Below are 13,831 nucleotides of genomic sequence, written 5' to 3'. Positions count from 1 at the left end.
ATGATCAAAAAAATATGAATGAACAAGTTGAGCAAATTAAAGAACAAGTGCTCAACCTCGCCCGTCAGCCTCCGCCCAGTTATTCAAGAGCATCTACTCCGGATGATTCCGACGATAATGATGAATATAGCAAATAGTCCTTAGGGTTCCCTTTGTTAGTTTATGAATATTTTGAATTTTTTTTGTTAACTTTGAAGTACTTTAAATCGTTCTAAATTATAATTTTATTCATTTTAAGTGTTTAATTATGTTTGTTATTATGTATTTTGCGAATTTTGTTTGTTGTTATTTGTGTTTGAATGGGCTGAATTGAATACAATTGAATTAAATTTTGATTGCAGGTGGGCAGTAGAAACTGCAGGTTTTTGCTGTCAAAAGTGTTGAAGAAAAGCGACGGCAGAGTCCTTTAGTCCGTCGCTTTTCTGGTTTTTATTTTTTTATATTTTTCCAGAAAAGCGACGGACATGGTCCTTTAATCCGTCGCTTTTCTGGTTTTTTGTTTCTATATTTTTCCAGAAAAGCGACGGACTAAAAGACCTTGTCCATCGCTCTTCTGCAAAATTTTCAGATAAACAAAGCGATGGACGGAGACTAAATGTCTGTCGTTTTTTATTAAATAATTTCTTTTTTTAAAAAAAATAAAAAAGGGAGTCCGTCGTTTTTATATATATTTTTTAATTAAAAAAATAAGGAGCGACGCAGTCCATCGCGTTTTACGACCCTGTCTGTCGCTCCTTCAAAAGCGTCGAGCAAAAAAGCGCCGAAAGTGACTGTGTCGCTTTTCCTTCGAGTTTGACAAAAAAAAGTGACTCAGTCCATCACTTTTTTGCATCATTTTTTGACAGTTTTTTAGTAGTGTACGTAGCCAGCGTAGGATGGAGGCTTTGCCTCTTAAGGTCCAAAAAGAGGACTTTGATGATTGGATCCAACATAGTGATGTCCTTTACCTTGGCAAAATATTGGATGGATGTGGCAATGACATCGCTTCGTTGTATCATCACTAGCTCATAAATGATGGTTGTCGGTTAGAGAAACTCCCAACTGAGTAAGCATTGCTTCTTCTTCTTCTTATTATTTTTAAACTTGCATTACATATTGATGTCGAGATGATGTTGAGTTCTGAACCGAGTCTTCCTGAGAAGAGTTTCTTGATATTTGTCCTTACTTTCCTGCCATTTTACATACTCTACATTCCATGTACTAACGTCATTCGACCTGCATCGTTTTATGATGCAAATACATGTGTTAGAGATCCTCAACAGACGCATCATTGAAGATAATTACTTTCCAACTATTTGGTGAGTCCTTGTATTTAGAGGAACTCTTTATTCTTTTATTATTGTTGAGTATTATGTTTTTTTTGAGGTAGCCATGGACATGTCATTGGCACCTTCTGATAGTGTTAGAGGTTTCATAGACAGAGTTTGATGATGTAGTTGGAGTAGTTCTCCTTTAAACCTACTTCTTCCAAGGATTATTTCTTTCATTTGATGTTGACGATGACAAGCCTACATAAGTATTTTTATTTTCACTTAAGTCTTTCGCTGATGTACAAATGAGTGATGAGACCAAGTGATTCTCTCGGAGGTCAGAGATGGTTTCTGAGTGCCGGTCACACCTAGGGTACCCTCTCGGGGCATGACAAAAATTTGTCATACATCATATATTTATCTCTCGAAAATATCCTTTCTACCTCCACTAAATAGTAATAAGATCGATATATATTCTATTCTATTCAAACTTCATTTATGAGATTTTATTGAGTATGTTGTTGTGGTTGCCCTAAACCATACACCTTTGAACTTTCATGAGAATTTAATTGGTTACATCACTTACAAGCATTTGATAATTTTTATTACATCAATATGATCATACTGAATATTTGTAATTTAATTTTAAGTTCGTTCAGAATATACAAGAACAAATTTTCAAGTATCCACTCTCAATCGTATTTCTGATTGGATAAGAAAGGAAAATAAATCTTCATCTCAAATTTTCAATGTTTCTTCATTGTCTTTGTTTATATATGGTAGGTCCAATGTTAATTTCACATTACCTCCAAAATTAAAGGGAGTGCATGGTGGGATGATGTGACTGCAAATTAATTTAATCGATCTATCGAGTCATTGAGTTCGGATATCAAATTGTTATAAAAAAAAATTAATTAATTTTACTTTGATTTTCTAGTTGACCGCCTTTTTAGGTGGATGTTTTGGTAATCTTTTCTTATAAGTAATATGTAAGGGGGATTTTTTTTTTTTGTCCCAAACAGAACAATTGAATGGAAAAAAATTGCTTTTTTTTCCGGTTCCAAAATAATTTGAGCCAAAGACCTGGTTCGGCACGAAATTATAAAGATTTGAGGGCCGTTGATCAAATATCTAGGACAAATGATAGGCTAATGAGGACATGTCAAGAAGAATCGAAAGACTTTTAAGTAATTTTTATTTTTTTTAGTTTTGAAAAAGCGAAATGTTTCATAAGGCGCAATACTTATTGATATCATATATATACTTTTGGGCTTAATATGGACAAATTTTTAAACTTTGAAAATGGACCATAGTATTATGTATTTGAACTGTGACAAATATGATATATACATTGTTAAAATTTGAATTTTAAATTTTAGGATAACGATATTAGATATAATGTAACTTAAATTTTAATTTTTTTTATATTCAACGAATTTCTTAATATAAATATAAAATTTAAATTAAAGATATTAAGTCCGATCTAACAATATGTTAATTTCTAGCTCTGCCTCTGGTCCCAAGTGATGGTGTGACCAAACGGAGGTACCCTTCCCTACATATTAAATACTTCAGTATGGTTTAAGCATTTTTGTATCAGATCTGTATATTTATGGTTGACCTAACAACACCACATTTATAATAGTGGTGGATGCAGCTTACAATACCATATTTAGAGCCCGTTTGGATTAGCTTATAAGCTGTTTACAAGTTGTTTTCAGCTTTTTTGAGTGTTTGACTGGCTAACTTAAAGTCATTTTGTACTTAAAATAAGCCCCAAAAAATAATTGAGTTTGTTTGACTAAGCTTATCTAAAACAGTTTATAAGCTGAAAACACAATTTATAAGTCAAAAAAAATAAGTTGGGTTACCCCAGTCTTTTTTAGCTTAAAATAAACATTTTTCAGCTTATAAACAGCTTAAAAAAAGTTTATCCAACAGGCCGTTAGTTGAACTTGGTATTAAATAAATATGGTAAAATTATATTACTGCTATATATATACTTTTTAAAAAATATTATACTCCAAAGCCATGACTTTAAAAGTTCAATAAATTTATTAATGCTAATAAGAACATTAAAAATCAAAATTTTCAAATTTAAATATTCAATCTGTCTCTACTTTATATAGGCTTTGTTGGTTTAAAATCTTAATATTCTTTAGTTTGAGTTCAAACGAAGAGATATAACCTTTTGTTTCAGGTTGCAACCCAAATAAATTGTTCACGTAAACGACTATTTTTTAAATACAATTAAACAATAACGTAAAATAAAACGTAAAAGTTGAGCAAGCGAGCGACGATGGCACAAGACAAACATCTTCTCAACTTTTGTAAAAATAGAAAAAGTGCGTTTGTATTTAAACTCAAAATTTCCCTTTTTCTCCTCCAACGTGCATGTGATAAAGTTCTTTCGTAAAGAAATCTTTTAAATTTCACTTTCATTCAATAAAACCCCAACATTAATTATTCCATGAAATGAAACATATCTACTTGATGACATGATAATATTTTGAACAGGTTTTGATAATGATAAAAGCATGAAAAATACAAAAACCGTAAAATCCTTATTATATAAAATTCAAGACTCCTAAATAAGAAAAGACTATGTAGTAACACTCCTATAAGGAAAAGTAATTAGCCAGATCTATAAGAAGGAAAATCCATTTACAAGAGAAACAGCTTTTGCAATCAAAAAAACGAGAATATCTTAAAGCAAGAACATGTGACGACGCATAAGAAAACAAAACTACAGAAGAAAGAAAAATTAGAGTTAGTTTTTGTTTTTTTCTGAAGTTAATTTTGTGTTAAGTTCTACTTAGAATCATTGTTAAGTGATAATTGTTCTATGTTAGAAAGTGAGTTTGTGAGGTTTTGTAATAAGAAATTGGTTTGACTTCTTGGAGAATAGAGAAAACAGTTATAGTTAACAATTAGAGTTGAGGTATTAGAGTTAATCTCTTTAATTATTAAGTAATAATTTAAAATTGCTTTTTGAAATTTAGTTGAAAATTATTGAAATACTACAAGATATAGGTCGTGATTTTTTTGCATTATTATTTTAATTCTCAGTAGTGGTCTAAGTTTCTTCACTACTATATATTTATTTTTCCTCCAAAAGATAATATTATATATAGATAGCTTCGATGTTGAGATGTAAAGGAAGGTGTTAAAGGAGTTAGAAAATCAGTTAGAGATAAGGGTATTGTAGTCACTTTAGTTAGGTACATAGTTAGAACTAACTAACTAGTTTGTTAGTCAGTTAATGAAATGTAACTAACTATATATACATATAGTAACTATGTACTGAGCATCACAAGGGGCATTTTTCTCAAGTCACAGAGAAGCCCTAAATAAACTCTCTTCCTTCTCTCTAACTTCTCTCTACTTCATCTTCTTCATCTTCCTCTCTGCTTCATCTACAGCTCGTTTATGGCTGTTCAAGAGCTCAACTAAGCTCATGGTATCAGAGCGTTGGTCGCTGAAAGAGATAACACAACAGAGTCAAAGGCTCAAAGATCTGAGTCAAAGAATCGGTTAAAGTGTTAGCTGGTAGTTTGCAGATCGGAGCTCCTTCGAAGCTAAAACTGCAACAAGTACACTAACTTCCGCAACAAAGAGCTCAAAAGGTTGGAAAATGACAGGTGAAGCTACAAATTTAACTCAACGAGTGAGTATGCCGAGTTCAACAAGCTCAACAGGTAACAATGGACAAGGTATTGACTATAATCATCCCCTATTTCTTAGTCCCACAGATGTGAGTGGTATAAGCATCATCTCATTCCAGTTGCAAGGTATTGAAAACTACACCTTGTGGAATCGGTCAATCAAATTAGCATTGTTAGGTAGAAACAAATTAGGGCTTGTAGATGGAACATGCAGGAAAGAAATGTATGGTGAAGAATTGTGGGGCCAATGGGAAAGAGCAAATGCAATTGTGTTGTCATGGCTTATGAATTCAGTCTCAAAGAGTTTGTTGAGTGGAATTGCATTTGCATCGAATGCTTCGAGTGTGTGGACAGACCTGCAAGAGAGGTTCGATAGAGTTGATGGTTCGAGAACGTATAGCTTACACAAAGAAATAGCTACTCTACAACAAGGAACAACCTCTGTATCAGCATATTATACAAGGCTGAAAGCACTGTGGGATGAGTTTGAAGTGTTAGTGCCCTCACCTTGCTGCAATTGTGAGAAGTCCAGAGGTTTTGTAGCTCACATGAATAGACAAAAGCTATATCAATTTCTAATGGGACTGAATGACACATATCATCAAGCTAGGAGTCAAATCCTAATGATAGATCCTTTACCTACTATCAATCAAGCATATGCTATGATAGTAGGAGATGAGAGCCAAAAGGCTGTGGTTACAGGAATCAACAATTTGGGACTACATGCATCAACTTCTGAGTCAGTTGCTATGTACTCGAGAATTGGAAACAGTCCAGGTATGAGCAATAGGTTCAAGAAAAACACATCATTAATCTGTGATTTTTGTAAGTGTAGGGGGCACACCAAAGAATACTGCTACAAGGTGGTGGGATATCCTCCAGATTTCAAGTCAAAAAGAAAGACTCAGAGTGCAAACATAGTTCATGCAAACACCAATAGCCTTACAAGTCAATCTCAGCAGTCAGATCAGGCCAACTTCTCCTATGGCTTGAACACAAATGTGACTGATGAAGCTTTGTGGAGTAGGAATAGCACAGTACAGCATACTACAGACAAATCACCAAACACTAATCCTGACAAGGTAGCTGAGAGAGAGATCAAACAACTACTTCAGGGTTGTACATTTACAAAAGATCAATATGAACAAATCCTTATGATGATGAATCAACAGTCTGGTTCTAGAGTCAATGTACCTGATTGCAATAAGGCAAACAATGCAGGTAAGGCTCTATGTGTAACTGAAAATAGTGATGTGTGGATAGTGGATACAGGGGCAACAAACCATATGGTGTCTAAACTGCAGATGCTACTAAAGGACTCTGTCCTTCAACTTAGTACTCCTAAGGATGTGTGCTTGCCAAATGGTGATATCACTAGAGTAACTCATATTGGTTCTTGTAGTCTACCATCTAAAAGCTTGATTACTAATGTGTTCCATATTCCAGAATTCAAGTATAACTTAATGTCCGTCAGCAAAATAACCAAGGAGTTGGGCTGCTCTGTCTCCTTCTTCCCTGATTTCTGTGTTTTCCAGGAACTCTACACTGGGAAGGTGAAGGAAGTTGGTAGAGAAGAGGGAGGTCTGTATCTGCTGGGGAATCAATTTACTCAAAGTGCTGCAAGTAAAGCTAAGGAATCTGCATATTCTGTTGATGCTGGTCCTTTCACAGAGAAGGAATCAGATATAGAGCTATGGCATAAAAGGCTAGGCCATGTGTCTTCAGCTGTACTAGCCAAGATGTTCAATATGAATAAACTCAGTATGTGTAAGGTGTCTGAATGCTTAGTGTGTCCTTTTGCAAAACAAACTAGAGCTGTATTTCCTTCTAGTATCATCAAAAGCAATAGCTGCTTTGATTTGATACATGTTGATCTCTGGGGACCATATAATACACCTACATTTGATGGCAATAAGTATTTTCTTACAATAGTTGATGATTTTTCAAGAATGACTTGGATATTCTTACTTAAACACAAGTCAGATGTGTGTGTGTCTATTAAGTTGTTCTTGCAGTATACTAAGAATCAATTTGACAAGGTGGTCAAGGTCTTAAGGTCTGATAATGGTACTGAATTTGTGAATTCAGTATGTGATAATATGTTCAAAACACTAGGTATTATCCATCAAAGGTCTTGTCCTTACACTCCTCAACAAAATGGAGTTGCTGAGAGGAAACACAGACATCTACTAGAGGTAACCAGAGCCCTCAGGTTTCAAGCAAAAATCCCTATCAGATTTTGGGGTCATTGTGTCCTAGCAGCTGCTTACTTGATCAACAGACTGCCTAGCAGTGTGCTTCAGTTCCACTCTCCCTATGAAAGATTATATGGCAAGAAACCAAGGTTATCTCATCTGAAAACTATTGGGTGCCTAGCTCTAGCCAAGAATCTAACTGAACATGACAAACTCATGCCCAGATCAAAGTCAGCTGTGCACATGGGGTACTCTGAAGTGCAGAAAGGTTATATTTTGTTTGACTTGCACAATAACTCATTCTTTGTTAGCAGGGATGTTCAGTTTAGAGAAGCCATATTTCCATTTGCCAAGGCTGATGACTCAGCCACCCAGCAACTCTTTGTAGATAACTTACAAGGTCTAGATGAGACAGTTCCATTCATAATACCAGGTACTGCTACTTCTGAGCCTTCTGAAGAGGCTACATGTGGGCATCCAGATGCTGGTGAACAAGAGTGTGTATCTACACAAATACAGTCTATTGCAAGTGATACTACTGTGTCTGAGACACCTATTACTAGAAGATCTGCCATGTCCAAACATCCACCCATGTGGCTGAAGGATTTTGTCTCTCTGAATGCTCAACAGGATGTTCAATATCCTCTATCCAACTATGTAAGCTACTCTCATCTGTCACCTTCTCATCAGTGCTTTATTGCAGCTACAACTTCTGTGATTGAACCTACCAGCTATACTGAAGCAGTCAAAGACCCAAGATGGGTTGAAGCTATGCAGACAGAGATCAAGGCCTTAGAAAACAATAATACTTGGGAAGTCACTTCTTTACCTGCAGGGAAGAAACCTATTGGTTGCAGATGGATATACAAGGTGAAATACAAATCCACAGGTGAAATAGAGAGGTTCAAAGCCAGACTGGTAGCAAAAGGATACAGCCAACAAGAAGGGATTGATTACAAAGAAACTTTTTCCCCTGTTGTGAAGATGGTGACTGTCAGAGCTGTTTTAGCCATGGCAGCTTCCAAGAACTGGCACATTCACCAGATGGATGTCTTCAATGCTTTTCTTCATGGAGACCTAGAGGATGAAATATATATGCAGCTGCCTCAGGGATTTGTCAGTCAAGGGGAGAATGTATGCAGACTAACAAAGTCCCTTTATGGACTCAAACAAGCTCCAAGGCAGTGAAATCACAAACTTACTGAGGCTCTTATTTCTCTCAAGTTCAAACAAAGCCAATATGATTATTCCCTATTCATTAACAAGTCAGCAGAAGGTATTGTCATTGTACTGGTATATGTAGATGACATGCTAGTCACTGGGAGCAGCCTAAAGCTGATAGAGGAGACAAAGAAAGCTTTACAAAGTGCATTCAAGATGAAAGACTTAGGGGAGCTCAAATATTTTCTGGGAATTGAATTTGCAAGATCCACAGCAGGAATACTTAAGCATCAGAGGAAGTACACTCTGGATCTGATATCAGAAGTAGGAATGACTACAGTTAAGCCAACATCAACACCAATGGATGTTAACATCAAGCTCACATCAAAACTCTATGATGATCATGTGAACTCAAAGCAAGAAGAGCTACATGATCCTCTAATAGATCAGGCAGCCTATCAAAAACTCATAGGCAAACTATTGTATCTCAACATGACAAGACCAGATATAGCATTCAGCACTCAGACATTGAGTCAATTTCTGAACCAGCCAAAGAAGTCACATATGGAGGCAGCATTAAGAGTAGTCAAATATTTGAAAAAACAACCTGGACAAGGTATACTACTATCCAGTCAATCAGACAATCAAATTACAGCCTTCTGTGATGCAGACTGGGCAGCATGTGCACTCACCAGGAAATCAGTTACAGGATACTTGATCAAGATGGGAAAATCACTAATATCTTGGAAAGCCAAGAAACAAACTACAGTATCTAGAAGTTCAGCTGAAGCTGAATATAGAAGCATGGCATCTACTGTTTCAGAACTTGTGTGGCTGCTGGGAATGTTGAAGGAGGTTGAAGCTAATGTAAAGGTACCAGTGCAGGTCTACAGTGATAGCAAAGCTGCAATTCAAATTGCAGCCAATCCAGTTTATCATGAAAGAACAAAACATATAGAGATAGATTGTCATTTTATTAGAGAAAGACTTCAACAAGGCATGATCAAAGTTGATTACTTACCAACTCAAGAACAACCAGCTGATATACTGACAAAGGGATTGTCTAGAGGCCAACATGAGCACCTTCTATCCAAGCTAGGAGCCTTAAATATTTTTGCACCTCCTAGCTTGAAGGGGAGTGTTGAGATGTAAAGGAAGGTGTTAAAGGAGTTAGAAAATCAGTTAGAGATAAGGGTATTGTAGTCACTTTAGTTAGGTACATAGTTAGAACTAACTAACTAGTTTGTTAGTCAGTTAATGAAATGTAACTAACTATATATACATATAGTAACTATGTACTGAGCATCACAAGGGGCATTTTTCTCAAGTCACAGAGAAGCCCTAAATAAACTCTCTTCCTTCTCTCTAACTTCTCTCTAATTCATCTTCTTCATCTTCCTCTCTGCTTCATCTACAGCTCGTTTATGGCTGTTCAACAGCTCAACTAAGCTCATCCGACATATCATGATATGTGGCAACCACCCTAAATAAGGAGAAAATGACACTTCAATATATTACTACAATTGTTTTTTGACTATACAGTGAGTGTTTTTTTTTTGGCATAAAATAAAACGATAATGGAGGCAATTAATTGGAGAAATCATTTTCAACTTTCTTTAATGGAAGTAGGATGTTGCTGAAATAATTTTTATTTTTATACTTAAGATTAGGATGGATCAGGAAAATATTAAATATTACTGAATTGGCAGACATTATTAACTATTGATGACGAGTGATGCACGAGCCCAACAATGACGATTATCAAATACTAGCTCTTTTGACATTTTCTTGGCATTTAATGATTTATTGGAGATATAATTAGTACAATTTCTTTCAGCATAGCACCGAACATATTCAATGCGGTTTACATAATTATTTAATAAATAGTGGTTAAGGATTTCTGAAGTTCTTGCATTCTAAATTATTTTAGTTTTTTGATGACTTTCATATTTAAATTATTGAGAGTGTGAGATTTTATTAGTTGAACAATTATTTAATGGTTAGTGAAATATACCTCGATTAATTTCTAATAATGTGTGTACTACATTTTTTCTTTTATTTAAAATTTTATCACGTAAAGAAATAATTTCATCATGACAAAACTAAATAAATAAATATTAGATTAAACATTAAGGTTAAAACAGTGGCATAGATATCTCTGGCTGGAAAAGGTAGAGTTTAGAGTTTTAAAAAAATTAATTAAAGAATATATAAAAATAATTAATGTACCAGAGCCATTATATATGCATGAGCAAACATTTTATGGATATACACGCCTAGAAGCATTTGTAGATAAATATTTTGGTCTAGTTATCGTCTAAGTGTGTTTTGCTAACTATTGAGTGATAGTTCAGATATTAAACTCATACTCTCAATAGTTCAAATGTGAAACTCAATAAACTAGGATAGTTTAGATGTGTTTTTGACCTTTAGCTCATTCTTAAAAATAAAATTAAAAAAAAATTATTTTAAACTCCCAAAATAATAAATATTTTGAGATAATTTTTTTAATAAAAATGACAAGTACTTTGAGATGGTGAAGTACTTAAGAATCCTACTTTCATATTTCAATCAAATAAGACCATAGTGATTTACGTCTTTCTTGTTTTGCGGGATTTATTGATAAAAAATATTGTTGATTGATATATTAATTGAGCATTTAAAGGAATATCCAGACAGATTTGAGATATCAACATATAATAATATGTGAAAATATTGAGAATCATATTGATAGAGGAAGAAGTAAAGTATTGTTTCATCTTGGGGTCCGATGGTAAGATATTCTATCATTTTTAACTTAAGTTCTTAGAATTAAATATTAAGAACAATTTTTTCTTTAATAGGAAACACTTAAATTTCAAAGTGAAATTTTTTGGCGTAAATTTGCATTAATTAAGCCTTAAAATAGATATTAAATATCAAATAAAAAACAAAAATAAAAAAAACCAAGATATGAAAAAATCTTTGATAAAGAACATATTATTATAAATAGACCTCTAAATATAATTGGGCTTCAATACAGATACTGATCATCGGACGGAAACTAATTTTTAAAAAAGGAAAAGATCTTAAATCAAAGGCGAATCATGCGAAATCAAAGAGTGGACTTCCGGAGAAACCATTTTTAGATCAAACTTTATGCACAAGAACAAATGCTGATTTAGGAATATATTCTTAAATTTTTCTTTGATAGGGTGGAAAAATAATAATATATATATATATATATATATTTGATTGGTCAAAATTTATCTCTCTTTTTTTTTTACGAAAATATTTCTTAAAAATGAAAAAAATGACTTTTCTAGTGAAAGTAGCAAAAATAAGTTTACAAGTGATATTCAATCTAGATTGTGTCCACCCCATCCTCCGCTCATATTCATCTCACCCTCATAACATCCATCCCCACACCTCTATCTTCCATAATGTTTGTCTAGATTATTTATAAATAATTTTAAAATAATATTTTTTTATTTATATATCAAACATAAAAAAAACAAAGAGTAAGAAATTCATTTATTTTCTTCATACAAATTTTCCGTCTTCCGTAAAGATTGGAAATTTCCAACGGCTAGGAAAGCTGAATATGGAAAGAACTTGAGGAAACCAAAGATGAACAACAAAATTATGGCTGAAGTTTCAATTTGAAGATTGTTTGATTGATGCTACAAAAAGAATAAATATTCTTAATCAAGGGTGTGTTCGACATGGAGTATTTTTTTAGAAAATATTTTTAAATTTTTTAATGTTTGATTGATTCAAAAGTTTTAAAAATATATTATTTCAAAGAAACTAAAATTTAAAAAATTAAGAATTTTTTTTCTACCCTCCCTTCTCACCCTATTATCTCCTCTAAATTTTTTTTTTAATTACATACAAATATTCTTAAAATAAAATTTTAATTTAATTTATTTTCAAATTTGAAAAGTTATTATTCTTTTTAAACACACTAAAAAACAAATATTATCATATAAACTTAATTGAAAGATATCTTTTGAAGCTAAAGGCGGAAATCCACTTCTTCTGTTAACTAGCATGTATGTATATATATGTAAGGTGCAAATTTTTTATTTGACGTTTGATATTTATTTTGGGATCTAATTACTTCATTCGCGTTGAATAGTTTCAACTTGAGAGATGAAGTGTTACTAGAGACGACTTCATTCTCACAATTCGAACCTTTAACTAATAAAGTAATAAAATAAAATTAATCATTCCACTACAACATTTAAGGACCTGTTTGGCAGGCAGTATTAAAACAAATACTCCTTGTAAAATTTAGTCCAGAAAATACATTGTTTAATTACTTTATTTAACTTAATTTATGAATTAGTTATGCATCATATGTGGTCTTATTTTATCCCTAGAAAATAAAGGGTTAATTAATTCAAGGTTTAACAATTCTTGGATAAGACCCCTAAATGATTAAACTATCCCTCAATTCCAAAATATATATATATATATATATATATATATATTGTAATTTGATGTCTCTTTTATTTTTATCGGAATGGTTGTAAATGTTCTTTTTAATTCTCCAAATCCATGCAATATAATTTGATGATTTTACAAATTAATATTTTTTTCCATGTTTGGTTTGCTATATTGGGTTGGTTTTTCTGTTTTTTTTTTTAAAAAAATGTAGTTTGTCGATTGATTACTTGAACTATTTGTTTTCTTTTTTGAATAAGCTTCAAGTATTTGAACATTAAATCTATGTTAAGTTTAAGGTACATTTGACCAACAAAAAATAGAAATACACTTTGCTATCAAGAATCTCTGTAGTGGCAGATCACACCTCAAAATTAATAATATTTTTAAATTATATTTTAGTATTTAACTTGACTAGTTAAATGAAATAGAAAATCATACAAAATTCAAGGGTATAATTGTAAAGAAGATTCCTGTAGAGTTTTAAATCAAATACAAAATTAAGTGAAAAGCAATGAACCAAACACTTGATTAAAACTAGTTTCTACATTATTAATGTATGCGTTACTAATTGATGCGTTATATTTTTGTGTTAGCAACTAATTAGAAACGCAAGAACTAGTTCCATATGATATCTGTTGGTTAATCTAAGAATTGAGATAAACTTTAAAAAAATCATGGAAATTAGATACGACCACAACTAACTTCTATTCTTCACAAGAATCCCAAATCAATTCATGCACCAGGAACAATGAAAAATTATGGGCTCAGTGTCTGAAAATGGGTGTTGCTTTCTGGGCTGGGCTCAGCCCAAGTATTATCATTTATTCTTGGGGAACTTTCGCATATAGTTACTCAAAAATATTTTAATTATGTTGCATAGTTATACTTTGCTAATTACAATTCGTAGTTATAGTTATAGCAGCGTTTGTATAATTTGCGCAACATTTGGATACATTTGTATAATTCTATATACAATTCACAATTTTTGTATAACGCTTGTATATTTCACTATACAATTCATGCACAACGTTTATGTAATTCGCTATACAATTTGTAGTATTTGTATATTTCTCTATACAATTCGATTCGCGCACAACATTTGTATAAATTGCGCGAATTATACAAAACT

The sequence above is a fragment of the Solanum dulcamara genome, chromosome 10, assembly GCF_947179165.1.
Source record: "Solanum dulcamara chromosome 10, daSolDulc1.2, whole genome shotgun sequence".
NCBI lineage: Eukaryota > Viridiplantae > Streptophyta > Magnoliopsida > Solanales > Solanaceae > Solanum > Solanum dulcamara.
The sequence above is the reverse complement of the archived record's forward strand: the minus strand, read 5'-3'. Positions refer to the sequence as shown.